This window comes from Hippocampus guttulatus, chromosome 1 (assembly GCF_054856545.1).
Source record: "Hippocampus guttulatus isolate MCC_2025c chromosome 1, RoL_Hgut_1.0, whole genome shotgun sequence".
NCBI lineage: Eukaryota > Metazoa > Chordata > Actinopteri > Syngnathiformes > Syngnathidae > Hippocampus > Hippocampus guttulatus.
Window position 1 is genome coordinate 31,120,891 of NC_141261.1, and position 17,410 is coordinate 31,138,300.

At 44.1% G+C, this 17,410-nt stretch overlaps 1 long non-coding RNA gene across 1 annotated transcript; it reads left to right on the top strand.

The window, feature by feature from the left end:
* Nucleotides 1-12,626: 12,626 nt before the first annotated feature.
* Nucleotides 12,627-12,881, top strand: LOC147211347 (uncharacterized). Its single transcript, XR_015100699.1, has 2 exons — nucleotides 12,627-12,669; nucleotides 12,742-12,881. It is a non-coding gene; the product is annotated as an uncharacterized LOC147211347 (long non-coding RNA).
* The last annotated feature ends 4,529 nt before the right edge of the window (nucleotides 12,882-17,410 follow it).

Sequence of the window (17,410 nt, forward strand, 5' to 3'; positions counted from 1 at the left end):
CCAGTGAAAAGGGGTGGTATTCAATGAGTTAAGTATCCTTTTTGGTGTCTCGCGCTGCCGTGGCTGCCAAAACAGACATGGGCGTGTACTTCTGCGCGCGCTTGTTGTTTTCTTTTCTGGTTTATTTATAGAGCAACTAACATACGCTGTGACGTGTGCCGCGTTAACCCTCTCAGGCTCAAAATAAGTTCTTGTTACTGGTAAAGTAAAGGTAGTTGGTTGTTACAAATCTGCATCACCTGCCCTGAGAGGGTTTAATCTCGTGAGAAAAAAAAATAATCCCGTTAAAATTCATTGAAATTAATGCCAATAAAAACACGCTCAACTGACAGCTCTAATATGTGTGTGTGTGTGTGTATGTGTGTGTGTGTGTGTGTATATATATATATATATATATATATATATATATATATATATATGGTGGTGGCCGAGTGTTTCACGCGTCAACTTCACAGTGCAGAGGGCAGAGGTGGAGGGTTCGAGTCCGGCTCTGGCCTCCCTGTGTGTAATTTGCATTTTCTGAGTTTTCTCCGGGTTCTCCAGTTTCCTCCCACATTCCAAAAACATGCACGACAGGCTGATGGAACACTCTAAATCAGGGGTGGCAAACTCAGGTCCTGGAGGGCTGCTGGCCTGCATGTTTTCCAAGTCTCCCTGTTGCAACACACCTGATTCAAATGATCAGATCATCAGCAAGCTCTGTGGAAGCCTGACATTGAACCTGTTCATTTGAATCAGGTGTGTTGCAACAGGGAGACTTGGAAAACATGCAGGACAGCGGCCCTCCAGGACCTGAGTTTGACACGTATGCTCTAAATTGTCCCGAGGTGTGAGTGTGAGCGCGAATGGTTGTATGTGTGGTATTCAATGAGTTAATGTGACCTGAAAAAAATTGTATCAATAAGCAAATTTCTGGCATCAGGAAATTCCTCGCTGGAAGTCGCCGGGGAGACGACTTGTGGGTGATGTGGGGCATCGGGAGCCACAAAATGCTCTGCCAAGCGATGATCGCTGACGTGGAGCAAGTTCATCTTCATCAGATGAACTCGAAACTCGGCGTGAGCTATGCGGGCTGCGTGTAGCACGCCATGTTTGTGCAGGCCGACGTTCGTTTGACGGGTGCCGCTTTCGATTAGTGACCGAAGCGTCATTTTCTCTTCCACACAAACACCATCTCCTTTGTTGTTTTGTTTCGAGGATGCTTTTATACCGAAAAAAAAATCATTTTTAGTTAGTTATTTCCTTTTCTCCATCGTTGCTAGTTGCTAATGTTCCAATCCACTATCCACATACGCCCCTCCTTCACTGCACGCCCTTTCTACTCCTTCTGCGGCGTGATCCTGGTTGATTTTTGCACCACTGCCAACCGATGGCCATTTTTTTGCTATTTAACATTGCCGTCAAGCCTAATCCTGTGGTGAGAAGTTGCATCAGACTCTCTTGCACCCTCCCCCATGAAAACACGTGATTGACGTATTAATACGTCATGGGGAGGGAACGGCTATGCGCAAATTGACGTATTTATACGTCAAAGGGTGTAAATGAGTTTAAAAAAATTGTAGTTGTTTATTACTCTTTGACACTGATTTGCACATGATCCTGGGATCTGTGAGCGCATTCCGAAGCGATTCTGTAGATTGGTGAACAGTTCACTTTTGAGTGGGGAAATCTTCATGCAGAAATTCTGCCGAATAAACCTCGGGTGCTGAAGCCTGTGGTAAATGCACTCCATCTGTCAGTATTTAATTACACAATAACAGCAGAAGAGTACTTTCATTCGTTCAGTCTGCTTCCTAACTGTTCCAACTACCTAATGAAAAACGCAGCCGTGTTGTGAAAGCTGTTTGTGGTTCTAAGCCTGATGGACAAGTGTGGGCTTTGTCCATGTTATATAGCTCTTCCTTTCATTTTTATTGCAGCTACAAAGTGCCCATGATATAATTCAGCATCAATGTCAATTTTTATGCAGAGTGTGCTTTGGTCATTTGCAAGACAAACATGCCGTACCTATTTATCTATTATATGTCAACGTCTGTCTCTTCTTTAGTCATGATACACCCACTAAGAAAAACTGCTCTTCAGTCTTGGTCCGGATTTGAAAAAAAAATAAAAATCTACCTCTATATGATACTTCAAAATTTTAAAACGAAAAAAAAAATAAAGAACAATGAGTTGGTTTACATGGCAAAAAATGCAAGAGAAAACAGTCTTATTACATTTCGCCAACTACAAGCTTGCGATTTGTAGTAATTGAAATGAGTTACAGTATGTTTTCGCTTGAGATGAGTCCAGTATTTGTGCATTGGCAAAAAAGTCCTGCAGTACAGGATTTTCCATTTCTTTGTGCTTTTCAGCAAGCAGATTAACGTTTCAGCTTTTTAAAATTCATGCAGATAGTTAAACACAAGGGACATCATGAACAAGACAGGTATGGTGGTTCTTTGAGTTAATTGACTGATTGATAGAGGGCAAGTGAACAGATTAATGTTATCTGCTTGGTTAGCTGAGTGCTCCCATGGGGAACATCATTTATCTTTTGAAGCTACATTGATCTGTTACAACCGAGGGTGCAAGTCGCCAAAGTTGTGTCGAGTAACTCAAACAGCTTACTTACACATTTAATAAATTGTCCACCTTTTGTTTCTTTTCTTTCTTTCTCATACTTTTTTTTAAATTTAAGTGTCAACAGAGTGTGCACATTTTCAGACCCGATATAAATCAGTAATCTGAATAAGTAATCTGAAAATTTGTTGAAAAAATTCTTAACATTTTTTTAAAATGCTTGCCGGTAGCTCAACTGTGTTGGTTATGGTTTTCAAATGCCCCATTCTAGTTGCATCAGTAAGAATTTATGGCCTCACTGCTTTAACGCTTGATAAGGTGGATTTGAAACAACGTGTGACATTTGTTCAGGAGAGTGCTTCCTAAAGGCTATAGATGATTGTGAAATTACATGCCTTCACTGAAAATGGAAAAAATAGATTGTCAAGCTGCGAAGTCTGAGCAGCACTCTTGTCTGGGCTTGAAGTCTACAAACAGCACTTGCGAGTAATTTTTGACTCAAAATTAATTCCAAGAAGCTCTCTATTCTGGTAGACCCAATTGCTGGAATGAATTCAAGTGAAGTGGAAACTCTGCTTGATGGACTGGATAAGTAGGCATGCTGAGGTTTGAATTGGTTTGACAGTAAGGTTCTTTTTTTCATTTTTCTATATCTATATCAATATATATATATACTGTATATATATACTGTATATATATATATATATATATATATATATATAAGAGCTGTCAAACGATTAAAATATTTAATCTAATTAAAAATGCAACTGTCGTAATTAACTCAAATTCACTAAAAATTAATCGTGATTACTCACGCATCTTTGCTCATTTCTGAATTTACTTTTATATTTTTTTGTCCTATTTTCACCCATTTTAATGCTCTCATCAACATGGAATCATGAATCAGTTTTCTATGTGCAAAATGCAAATATTTACTGAAATAACAATTTCGATTTTCAATTTTACATGAACATTTTTCACTTGGAGCAGTTATTCACACCTAATCTCTCACACAATATTACTGTCCATCAACAACAGTGAAAAAAATATTTTGTCACACAACAGCTGCTTCAACAGCTCTTTTTATGGACTCAAAACAGAGCAATAACATTATAAAGTGCACATCTAAGGTTAACTAGAACTCGGCCAAGAGTGGATTTAAACCATGGTTGCATACTTCGTTTTTCTCAAGTTTGCTTTGAACACAGCAGTCAGGCTATGTTGATTCTGTTGGTCCTTCTTGCGCGGAAGTCTCTCTACGGTTTTGTGTAGACATCATTTCGGATGACGACACTTGGCTAGATGACAACACTGGAGTCGTTTTATTTTCGCTAGGTCGCTACCACTGCAGCGCACCGTCACTGTCAGACGAACACAGAGAAGCTCACCCGCTCTATTTATATGGACACGGAACACTGTAACCTTCCACACAAAATAGTTCCAAACAAGTAACAACCGCGTCAGTGGCATACATCGTATACCTGTATGATACAGGTCACTTTGGTCTTGTCAGTGGAGCAATCTGGCAACTTTTTAAAAGTAAAATTTCCATTCATAAACTCTTTAAGTATCCGTTTTCGGTGTCTCGCGCTGCCGTGGCTGGCAAAACAAAGTGCGTGGACCTATGCAGCGCGCTTGTTGTTTTGTTTCTGGTTTATTTATAGAGCAACGTAACATCCGCTGTGACGTGCTCCGCGTTAATCTCGCGAGAAAAAAATTTATCCTGTTAAAATGAATTTAAATTAATGCCAATAAAAACAGGCTAAACTGACAGCTCTAATATATATATACTGTATATTTTAAAAAAAAATCCTTGTCTCACCCCTTGGGTGGTGTCCGTCCCTCATTCAGCTCGGGTCCTCTACCAGAGGCCAGGAAGCTTGAGGGTTCTGCGCAGTATCCTTGCTGTTCCCAGCACTGCACATTTCTGGACTGAGATGTCCGATGTTGTTCCCGGGATCTGTTGCAACCACTCCACTCATCTAGTTTTGGGGTCACTGCCCCGAGTGCTCCGACCACCACAGGCACGACTGTCACCTTTACCTTCCAGGCTCTCTCCAGCTCCTCTCTGAGCCCTTGGTATTTCTCGAGTTTCTCGTGTTCCTTCTTTCTGATGTTTCCATCACTTGGGACCGCTACATCCACTACAACGGCTTTCCTCTGCCCTTTATCTATGATCACGATATCTGGTTGGTTCGCCATTACCATCTTGTCAGTCTGGATCTGGAAGTCCCACAGGATCTTCGCTCTGTCATTCTCCACTACCTTCGGAGGTGTTTCCCATTTTGACCTTGGGGTTTCCAGTCCCTACTCCGCACAGATGTTTCGGTAGACTATGCCAGCCACCTGGTTACGGCGTTCCATGTAGGCTTTCCCTGCCAGCATCTTACACCCTGCAGTTATGTGTTGGATCGTCTCAGGTGCCTCTTTGCACAACCTACACCTTGGGTCTTGTCTGGTGTGGTATATCTGGGTCTCAATGGCTCTGGTGCTCAGGGCCTGCTCCTGAGCAACAAGGATGAGTTCCTCTGTGCTATCCTTCAGGCCAGCCCTCTCTAGCCATTGATAGGACTTCTTGAGATCAGCCACTTGTGTTATGGTCCGGTGGTACATCCCGTGTAGGGGCTTGTCCTCCCATGATGGTCCCTCTTCCAGCGCCTCATCCTCTGTTCCCCATTGTCTGAGACATTCTCTGAGTACGTCATCCGTTGGAGCCTTCTCCTTGATGTATTCATGGAGCTTGGATGTTTCATCTTGGACAGTGGCTCTCACACTGACTAGTCCCCGACCTCCTTCCTTTCGGCTTGCGTACAGTCTCAGGGTGCTGGATTTGGGAAGGAACCCTCCATGCATGGTTAGGAGCTTTCGGGTCTTAACGTCCGTGGTCTGAATCTCTTCCTTTGGCCACCTTATTATTCCTGCAGGGTATCTGATCACTGGCAGGGCATAGCTGTTTATTGCCCGGGTCTTATTCTTGCCATTGAGCTGGCTTCTTAGGACTTGCCTCACTTGCTGGAGGTATTTGGCCGTAGCCGCTTTCCTTGTTGCCAGTTCGAGGTTGCCATTGGCTTGTGGTATACCGAGGTACTTGTAGCTGCCCTCAATGTCTGCTATTGTTCCTTCAGGGAGTGAGACCCCTTCAGTGCGGACTACCTTTCCTCTCTTAGTCACCATCCGACTACATTTCTCAAGCCCGAATGACATCCCGATGTCGCTGCTGTAGATCCTGGTTGTGGATCAGGGAGTCTATGTCCCTTTCGCTCTTAGCATACAGCTTTATGTCATCCATGTAGAGGAGGTGACTAATCATAGCTCCATTTCTGAGGCGGTATCCATAGCCTGTCTTGGTGATTACTTGGCTTAGGGGTTCAGTCCAATGCAGAACAGCAGTGGGGAGACTATATGCCGAGTATATTGAGTATATTGGTATATGCCACATTTGATGGACACTTGGGTAAGTAGCTTGCCATTGGCTTCAAGTGTGGTTTTCCACATTGTCTTCGAGTTCACAACGAAGGCTCTTAAGGTCCTGTTCACCTTATACAACTCCAAGCATTCAGTGATCCATGTATGTGGCATCGAGTCATAGGCTTTCTTGTAATCAATCCAGGCTGTGCACAGGTTGGTATGTCGGGACCTGCAGTCTTGTGCGACTGTTCTGTCAACCAGGAGCTGATGTTTGGCTCCTCTGGTATCTCTACCAATGTCCTTCTGTGCTTTGCTCATGTATTGATCCATGTGTCTACTTATCTTAGCCGCAATGATGCCTGACATGAGCTTCCATGTTGTGGAGAGACAGGTTATTGGCCGATAGTTGGATGGGACTGCACCCTTTGAGGGATCCTTCATGATCAGGATCGTTCGCCCTTCGGTGAGTCCCATCCCTCAGCAGCTGGTTCATTTGTGCTGCTAGGCGCTCATGGAGTGCTGTGAGTTTCTTTCGCCAGTAGGTGTGGACCATGTCCGGGCCTGGTGCTGTCCAGTTCTTCATATCTGAGATTCTTTCCTGTATGTCTGCCACTGTTATGGTAACTGGGTTCTGTTCAGGGAGGTTGCTGTGCTCCTCTCTCAGGGTCACCAGCCGTTGTGCACTGCTGTTATGTGCAACCTCCTTCTCCCATATGCCTTTATGTATATATATATCTATATATATATAGATATATATATGTGGCGGATGCTGGTCTGTCAAAGAGGGGAAGCTCAATTTTGGCCGACATCAAAAAATGTGTACGTTTATTTATACGTGAATTCTACTCTCCGTTCCTTTTCAAGAAAATGATCTGTGACCCCGTCATACCAACAAGGTGTCTTTTCCAGGGACTTAATTAGTGTCCTACAACTACAGGAACTACAATAAAACCCACCAAAAATAAAAGATTAATTTGTCGCTAGTTGTTTATCACAAAGAGTGTCGCTAAGATGATTAGGAGAAGTCTCCAGCTCAACTCAGAACAGAATGCGAATTGAAAAATTGCTCACACGGATGCTGACACTAAAAGGTCGGTGATTGGCTCATTTCGATGTCAATCAAACTAGCACACAGGCTCAGAGAGATCATCAAATCTGATGCAGAAAAGCCTGGCGTCCGGTACCCTCCCACTGCCATCCAGTCCCAGAGACGCAGAGCGTCCGTGGGCGGGACAAAAACCAGCTTGTATCCAATGACTCGTCTCCGTTCAACGCATTGGGACAACCTACCCTGAACTCTCGAGACGCTCGGCGTCCGGGCAGTCGACGCTTTGCGGACGCTCAGCATCCACCGTTTAAAGCACAGTGAAGCTGCGGGAATGAATGAGAAGGGAGTCGCATCGGAACCAGTAAGAAGAAGCTGATTCGGAACTTACTTTTATATTTTTTTGTCCTATTTTCCCCCATTTTAATGCTCTCATCAACATGGAATCATGAATCCGTTTTCTATGTGCAAAATGCAAATATTTTCTGAAATAACAGTGTATTCTCCGCTTCGTACAATCTCTGTGTACAGCTTGTAATGGAGGCTCTCGCTGGCAATCCGTAGTGGAGTCGTGAGATGCAATGCGAATGATTTCAGCTTGAGTCGAGCTGTGGACAATGTTGACAGGCTTGCATGCGGTCGCCATACATTTAGCTATGGCTTCAGCAAATTTGTTCTTCATCGTGTTATCCATTTTCTTCACTTTGAAATGATCCACAGCTGTCTGTCTTAGATGAGGGGGCGGAGTACTCACATCAGTTGAGTGAACGCTGGCGCGTTTTGGCTGCCGCTGCTCTCCCACAAACTTTTTTGTTTTACGGTGTTTTTATGGTGTTTTTACGCTCGATTGTTTTACTGTTTCGCATGGAATCACTATCATCATCTCACAGTCATTCCACTCCAGCCCCCATCTACGCCTGCCTCGCACTCTCAACCATCTTCGACTGTTTCGTCCCGGCGTCTCAGCGTCCTACCTGTCAACCTGTCGCTCCTCCATCGATCTGTCAAGGGTCTGCTCCAGTACTCGGTGGCTGAGCTCCTTAGGCTCCGCTTCCAATGGCTGGGCCCTCCTCCTGCTCTACACCTGCTCCCGGACATCGTTCGCTTTCCTTCCCGGAAATACATTCATCGTGGGTCTCGTCGGGGCTTCTGCCTCAACCGATCCAACACCATCACCTCCTTCTGGTCTTCCTCCCGTCGGCCATCCAGAAACGCCGGCCGATCCATCGACCATCGTGCGTTAGCCGGCTTGGCTACGTCGGCTAACGGTCCCCGCAGCAGCGAGACTGCCGCCGTCAACTTCGGGCTACTTAACATCCGTTCGCTTACTGGGAAGGGTAATCTCATTCAAGATATCCTCACGGACCGTAAGCTTGACATTCTTTGCTTAAATGAAACCTGGCAAACTCCCAGGGACTTCTCACAGTTGAACGATTCCACTCCCCCGGGATTTATTTACATTTCCAAGCCCCGCGATTCTGGTCGCGGAGGAGGTCTCGCGATAGTATACCGCAAGAAGTGGAAAGTACTTCTGGTTTCTCTCCCTCCACTTTCCTCCTTTGAATGCCTTGCCTGTCAAATATCCGGATCCATTCCCACTGCCACAGTGTACCGCTCCCCCAAACCCCACCGCGACTTCTTAAATGAAGTGTCTGCTGTCCTCACCCATCTCTCCTCTCTGTCACCAAATGTAATAATCCTGGGAGATTTTAATATACATATGGACAACACTGCTCTTCCTCTCACCTTTGACTTCACTTCTTCAATTAACAGTTTTGGTTTTGATCAATTTGTAGATTATCCCACACACATCAAAGGTCACACCCTGGATCTGATCTGCTGCTCTGGTATTTCCCCCTCCAACTGTACTGCTGATGAACTTCCAATAACGGATCACTTCCTTATCTCATTCAACATTACACTCCAGCTCTCAACTGCCAAATCACCCCGGACCATCGTTTACCGTAATATTAAAGACATTAACATTGACTCTCTCACTGCATGGCTGACCACCCTGACTCCGGACATTGATTCCACTCCTGATGATTTGGTTTTCCGATATAACTCTGGTCTCATCAGCATCCTCAATACGCTCGCCCCTGTCAAGTCCCGCTCTGTCCTTTTTACTCGGTCTGCCCCTTGGTTCACCCCTCATCTCCGTTCCTTGAAATCCCAAACCCGGCAGCTTGAGAGACTTTATAGGAAAACCGGCCTCACTGCTCACAAGGATATCTATGCAGCTCAACTATCCCTCTACAAGGATTCCATCTCTCAAGCAAAATCACATTACTACTCTGGACTCATCTGCTCCAATGCTGGAAATACTAAGACTCTCTTTTCCCTTTGGAACAGAATCACTCAACCCCCTGACTCCCTACCACCTCACTTTTATTCTCGTGACACCTGCAACACACTTCTTCTCTTTTTCAACGAAAAAATCAACAGAATCAACCAGCATCTGGGCTCCTCTGTACCTTTCCCCTCCTCTGACCTTCTCACCCCTTGCAAACTGTTCTCTTCTTTTGAACTCCCCCATCTCTCATTAATTTCAGACCTCATCATTAAATCCAAGACTTCCTCCTGTCAGCTCGATCCCCTTCCCACAGTTCTGGTCAAATCCTGCCTACCCTCTCTGCTTCCCTTCATCTCAGCCATTATCCATTCCTCTCTGTCGACTGTAATTGTTCCCGTGCTCTTCAAAACTGCAGCTGTCACCCCAATCCTGAAAAAACCCGGTTCAGATCCCAATGACTTCAATAACCTACGCCCCATTTCCCATCTTCCCTTCATTTCGAAAATTCTGGAGAAAACTGTCGCCTCTCAGCTCCACTCCCACCTCACCGACAATAGTCTTTATGAACAAGTCCGGCTTCCGTCCCCGTCACAGTACTGAAACAGCCCTCATAAAAATCACAAACGATCTTCTCATGGCAGGAGACTCTGGCCTAATCTCCATCCTCATCCTCCTTGACCTGAGTGCAGCCTTCGACACAATCTCTCACCCCATCCTCCTCAACAGACTCTCTACCATAGGCATCACCAACACCCCTCTACGTTGGTTCCACTCATATCTCACTGGCCGCTCTCAGTTCATTCAACTTGATTCTTTTACTTCACAATCCCTCCCCGTCTCTTCTGGTGTTCCCCAGGGTTCTGTCCTAGGTCCGCTCCTTTTCATTGTCTACCTCCTTCCGCTCGGAAACATTTTCCGCAAATTTGGCTTACACTTTCACTGCTTTGCGGATGACACCCAGCTCTACCTCTCCAGCAAACCCGACGCTTCTCTCCCACCCTCATCCCTCTCTCACTGTCTCTCAGAAATCAAATCTTGGTTCACCCATAATTTCCTCAAGCTAAACAGCAATAAAACTGAACTCCTACTCGTCGGTACCAAATCCACTCTAAACAAAGCCGACAGTTTCTCCCTCATAATTGATAATGCCACTATATCTCCTTCCCCTCAGGTGAAGAGTCTGGGTGTCATCCTTGACAGTTCACTATCCTTTCACTCCCACATCAATAACATTACCCGGTCCGCTCATTTCCACCTTCGCAATATAAACCGCCTCCGTCCCTCACTCACTCCTCACACCACTGCTATCCTTGTTCACAGTCTCGTCACTTCCCGTATTGACTACTGTAACTCACTCCTCTTCGGTGTCCATCAAAAATTCCTCCATAAACTTCAACTTGTTCAGAATTCAGCAGCCCGGATCATCACAAGAACCCCCTCCTTCCATCATATCACCCCCATCCTCCGACAGCTCCACTGGCTTCCTGTCAAACTTAGAATCAACTTCAAATTACTTCTCTATACATTCAAAGCCATCCATAACCTTGCGCCCCCCTATCTGTCAGATCTTCTTCAAATCTCCATTCCCTCTCGCTCACTCAGGTCCTCATCCTCCCTCCACCTTTTTCTACCCTCTGCCCGTCTCAGTACAATGGGGTGCAGAGCCTTCAGTCCCTCTGCCCCCAAACTCTGGAACTCACTTCCTCCCAACATTCGTAATATTGACTCTCTTTCCATATTCAAAACCCAGCTCAAAACCCACCTATTCAGACTTGCCTACCCGCCTTCATTCTTTCTTTCTTTGTTTATTATTTTATCTGTGTTTTACTATTGCTCTTGGTTGTACAGTGTCCTTGAGTGTTATGAAAGGCGCTTACAAATGTGATGTATTATTATTATTATTATCAGCTGTGTGCTTGCCATCATGCGGTAATTCAGACTCGACGTGCGATGATGATAGCTCAGTTTACTACTGCAAAACATCCAGGTAACTTTGGTCTTGTCAGTGGAACTATCTGGCAACTTTTTAAAAGTAAACTTTCCATTCATAAACTCTTTAACTCATTTACACCCTTTGACGTATAAATACGTCAATTGGCGCATAGCCGTTCCCTCCCCATGACGTATTAATACGTCAATCACGTGTTTTCATGGGGGAGGGTGCAAGAGAGTCCGATGCAACTTCTCACCACAGGATTAGGCTTGACGGCAATGTTAAATAGCAAAAACATGGCCATCGGGTGGCAGTGGTGCAAAAATCAACCAGGATCACGCCGCAGAAGTAGTAGAAAGGGCGTACAGTGAAGGAGGGGCGTATGTGGATAGTGGATTGGAACATGAGCAACTAGCAACGATGGAGAAAAGGAAATAACTAACTAAAAATGATTTTTTTTCGGTATAAAAGCGTCCTCGAAACAAAACAACAAAGGAGATGGTGTTTGTGTGGAAGAGAAAATGATGCTTCAGTCACGTAATCGAAAGCGGCACCCGTCAAACGAACGTCGGCCTGCACAAACATGGCGTGCTACACGCAGCCCGCATAGCTCACGCCGAGTTTCGAGTTCATCTGATGAAGATGAACTTGCTCCACGTCAGCGATCATCGCTTGGCAGAGCATTTTGTGGCTCCCGATGCCCCACATCGCCCACAAGTCGTCTCCCCGGCGACTTCCAGCGATGACGGCAAAGAGGCTGCATTGCTTCGCATGGCCGACGCCGGGCACACGTCAGCGATTCGTTGGAATCGTCTCGTAGACGACGGCGAAAACGATGAATTGGAGAGCGATTTGGATCCCGATATGTCGGACGAATATGTGCCTTCGGACATAACGGAAAGCAGCTGAGAGTCCTCGCCAGAGCCGCTGGAACGAGGAGGTAACTGCTGACTAGCTTGCAAGTTCCCATTCAAAACTTCATCACTTCTTATGCCTCCTCAGTCACTTTTATATACCGCTACATTCCCCGCTATACTATGAAGTTGCCAGTAACACTAATCATTTATGTACGGTTGATGCGTCTCGTAGATGTGGATGAAAATATGCGCTGACTTGCATGTCGCCATAGGTTTAAAAAAAAAAAACAGGACACATTTGGTCCGCTCAGCTCTGCTAAAACCACTAGTGTTAAATTCAAATTCCATTTCATTTCAAATTGGATGCTGAGCAACGTGGAATGAATGGTGTAAATAGCAGTGTGCGAGCATGTATGTGTGTGTGTGAGAGATGTTGAAATGTAAGTGGAAAGCAACAATAAAAAAAATAGAAAAATAAAAGTGTGGTAATTGTACGTACTTCTATACATTACAGATTGTCCAACCAAAAGCCAAAAGATGACGACTCCTCGCTTTGGTGGTGGAAAGAAAGGTAAATAAAATTATTGTACCTCACTCTGCAGCAAGATATATTTGCAACTTTTTATGTTTGTATAATTTATAGGTCGTGCATCTGGACGTGGTGGGATGAATCGATGGTGACAAACTGGATGGAAGCCAAAAACCATCTTCTCCACAGCTGCACTTTTGTTCATAGTTCAATAGTTTTGTTGTGTGCAAATAAATTATTTTGCTACAAAAACATTATTTGTCATGTTCTTTTGTAGGAGGAACACATTATTGAGGTATTTGAGCTGCCACAAAAGCAAAAAATAGTGTAAAATTTGAAATGATGCTTGAAATGCATGCTTTTACAAAAAGCTCATTTTCTCTGGATTTCTGCAGAAAATCGGCCTTTCCCATAAAACTTAGCAGTTTTCTAATGCTGATTGCCAACAAACGGAGAAAGATAGAAACAAACTTTTTTTCTGCTGAAAGAAGAGAGTCTCACCTTTCTTTTGACAGGTTGCATGTATATATAGCCATAGAACAGAAAATTCTGTGGGCCTTGCAAATCAGTCAAAATTCAGTAAAATGTGAGGGATTGAGGGGGTTGCTCCAGTGAAAAGGGGTGGTATTCAATGAGTTAAGTATCCTTTTTGGTGTCTCGCGCTGCCGTGGCTGCCAAAACAGACATGGGCGTGTACTTCTGCGCGCGCTTGTTGTTTTCTTTTCTGGTTTATTTATAGAGCAACTAACATACGCTGTGACGTGTGCCGCGTTAACCCTCTCAGGCTCAAAATAAGTTCTTGTTACTGGTAAAGTAAAGGTAGTTGGTTGTTACAAATCTGCATTACCTGCCCTGAGAGGGTTTAATCTCGTGAGAAAAAAAATTAATCCCGTTAAAATTCATTGAAATTAATGCCAATAAAAACACGCTCAACTGACAGCTCTAATATGTGTGTGTGTGTGTGTATGTGTGTGTGTATGTGTGTGTGTATATATATATATATATATATAAATATATATATATATATATATATATGGTGGTGGCCGAGTGTTTCACGCGTCAACTTCACAGTGCAGAGGGCAGAGGTGGAGGGTTCGAGTCCGGCTCTGGCCTCCCTGTGTGTAATTTGCATTTTCTGAGTTTTCTCCGGGTTCTCCAGTTTCCTCCCACATTCCAAAAACATGCACGACAGGCTGATGGAACACTCTAAATCAGGGGTGGCAAACTCAGGTCCTGGAGGGCTGCTGGCCTGCATGTTTTCCAAGTCTCCCTGTTGCAACACACCTGATTCAAATGATCAGATCATCAGCAAGCTCTGTGGAAGCCTGACATTGAACCTGTTCATTTGAATCAGGTGTGTTGCAACAGGGAGACTTGGAAAACATGCAGGACAGCGGCCCTCCAGGACCTGAGTTTGACACGTATGCTCTAAATCAGGGGTGTCAAACTCATTTCACATGGTGGGCCACATACGGCCTCGGTAGATGTCAAGTGGGCCGGACCATTAAAATGATACCATACTTTGCTATAAATAACCAAAACAATATGTCTAACCTTTGTTTTGGTATAAAGAAGCACAAGAACATTAGGAACATGTTGAAATTTAATGAACATATCTTTTACAAAACATTTCATGAAGCACCTTACATTTCCTTCGACAATTTTCTTTTATCATTCACATATATGCATTGCAACTGATCCCACTGATTGTACAAACTTTAACAATTAATTGGTTTTGAAAAATATAGTAATGCACTTTAAGATTAAATGAAATTTATAAAGAAAAGAAGTTTTAAACCATTTACACGTGCATATAAAATCTAAATGTAATCCCTGCCTACACCTTACAAACTAAGGAGAGTGCTATTAAATGTGTAAATGTGAGAGTGCTATTGATAGCGTCTGCTGTCATGGGTCTGTCTCAGTGACGGACTGAGGCTGCTGCTGTCTTCTTCTCTGATCAAAACAGTGTCCCCTAGCGGATACTCAATGAATTGCACCTTATTAAAAATATTAATTCTGTATCTTTTATGCATTTTTTTCCCACTTTTAAATTATCCTGCGGGCTTGATTGAACCTCCTTGCGGGCCGGTTCCGGCCCGCGGGCCGTATGTTTGACACCACTGCTCTAAATTGTCCCGAGGTGTGAGTGTGAGCGCGAATGGTTGTATGTGTGTGCCCTGCGATTGGCTGGCAACCGGTTCAGGGTGTCCCCCGCCTACTGCCCGAAAACAGCTGGGATAGACTCCAGCACGCCCGGCGACCCTTGTTATGATAAAGTGGATTGGAAAATGAATATATATATATATATATATAGAGAGAGAGAGAGAGACATCAATCCATTTTCCAATCCACTTCATCCTCACAAGTGTCACGGTGGGTGCTGGAGCCTATCCCAGCCGTCTTCAGGCAGTAGGCGGGGGACACCATAAACCGGTTGCCAGCTAATCGCAGGGCACACAGAGACAAACATCCATTCGTGCTCACACTCACACCTAGCGACAATTTAGAGTGTTCAATCAGCCTGCCATGCATATTTTTGGAATGTGTGAAGAAACCGGAGTACCCGGAGAAAACCAACGCAGGCCCGGGGAGAACATGCAAACTCCACACAGGGAGGCTGGAGCTGGAATTGAACCCGGTTTCACTGCACTGTGAGGTCGACGTGCTCTCTCTCTCTATACTGTGTGTGTGTGTGTGTGTGTGTGTGTGTGTATGTATATATATATATATGTATATATACAGTATATATGTAAAGGGCGGAGGAAAGCCGTTGTAGTGGATGTAGCGGTCCCAAGTGACAGAAACATCAGAAAGAAGGAACACGAGAAACTAGAGAAATACCAAGGAGCTGGAGACAGCCTGGAACGTAAAGGTGCCTGTGGTGATCGGAGCACTCGGGGCAGTGACCCACAAACTAGATGAGTGGTTCCAACAGATCCCGGGAACAACATCAGACATCTCAGTCCAGAAAAGCGCAGTGGTGGGAACAGCAAGGATATTGCGCAGAACCTTCAAGCTTCCTGGCCTCTGGTAGAGGACCCGAGCTGAATGGGGGACGGACACCACCCGAGGGGTGAGACGAGGATTTTATTTTTTTTAATATAAACCAGTAATATTAAATTATGAACTTGATTTATTTTATAACGTTACTAGAGCGCTATTTAATTTTTTTGGGTCGAAAAAAATAAATTCACATAAGTGTAAATGACACTGATGGGCTGCAAAATGTAAACCTAATGTACACTCTCTGTAAGACTTCTTTCATCACGTCATTCACGAACACAACATTTATTAGATGTGTGACAAGACGATCAAGGATACGGAGTTGGAACTTCTGCTTACATCTGCAACAGTATCTGGCCTTCGCCCCAGAGGGTTACCTCTCCCTGACCCGGTGACTTATACCACAGGGTTCAGGGAAGGTGCTGCACAGGTTAAGAGCCGCTTAGCAGATTCGACTTTCCGGAGAGTCCCCGTGTCACACGCTCAAAAATTAAGGTCTTGATTTGTTAGAGAGAAAATCTGCGTCTCTGTGATCAATTGCTCTTCCGAAAGTACCCAGATGTCTGTCAGTCGAACTGAATTTCTTTTGAGATCAACTGAATTTGTATTTGGAAAAGCCAGCGTGAAATACTCAGAATTGAATTTTCAGTGAGGATCAAATACAGGTAAAAGAAACGAAGAATATATTTCCCATTTTTTAAATTGCAGTTTATTGGACTTCAGTTCCAAACTAATACATTTAAATTCAAATTGTACAATTCAGATTCAGTTTTTTTATGTCATAATTTGAATTGAACAATACAAACTCAATTTATAGAATTTGCATGAAGCTTGTCAATTATTCATGTTTAGTGATTTGAACATTCAAATTCTATTTGTCGTGGCACCTATTTCAGCCCATGAATGAGGGCTTTTTTCATGATTTTCAGACTTTGATGTCAACGAACAGGGCAGCAATATCAACCTCGTCACTCACTGCACCAGACAGTACAGTTTGCCTGTGTGCCCTGACAGCTGGCCAGCCCAGTGTTTACCCCACCACTACCTGAAGTCATTTGTGATGGGTAACCGAAAGAGCAAAAGCAATATAGACAGTTTGTATAATTGATAAATGAGGTGTCACATTTGTTATGCCTTCACCCTAAAATCCCCATACTGATTGTCCTTCACCCTTAACAAAATTACCACCGTTTTTGCTGAGTACGACTGAGTAGTCAAGAAGCAGCAAAGCGCCAGAAGGTTCCCAAAAGCCCGCTTAATCCTGGAATAGCTTTCATAAGCACTGTTGTACATTTTCACAGTACAATCAATGTAACGTCTTTAAACCCCCAAGGATTATTCGCAAATATACAGAAACAATTTATTTGGAAACAGTTTGACACAAAACCACTAATTCAGTGTACATGTCATGGAACAGTATAACCTGGCCTAGCTTGCCCTTCACGGAGTGCGCATAGGTGAGATGGCTTCATCGGCTACATAAAATAATTGAACATGATAGCAGGTCAAAACAGTGAAATGAATTATGAAAAGAGGAGCAGACACAGTGACATTTCATCAATGGCAATTTGCACCTGCTGTTCTATAAGCCGTTGGGTTTGTCAGGAAATCTAACCCTAATGCAACCTACCTTACTTGAAACTTTAGGTCATGAAACTTGACATATATTTGCTGCTGATCATTTATTGTTGCGCTCGTCATGGTGTTATGCTTCAAATCAGGAGTTTAATTTCCTGTCCAACTTTGTCAATGAGCAAGTGTCATTGCAGCTCTTATG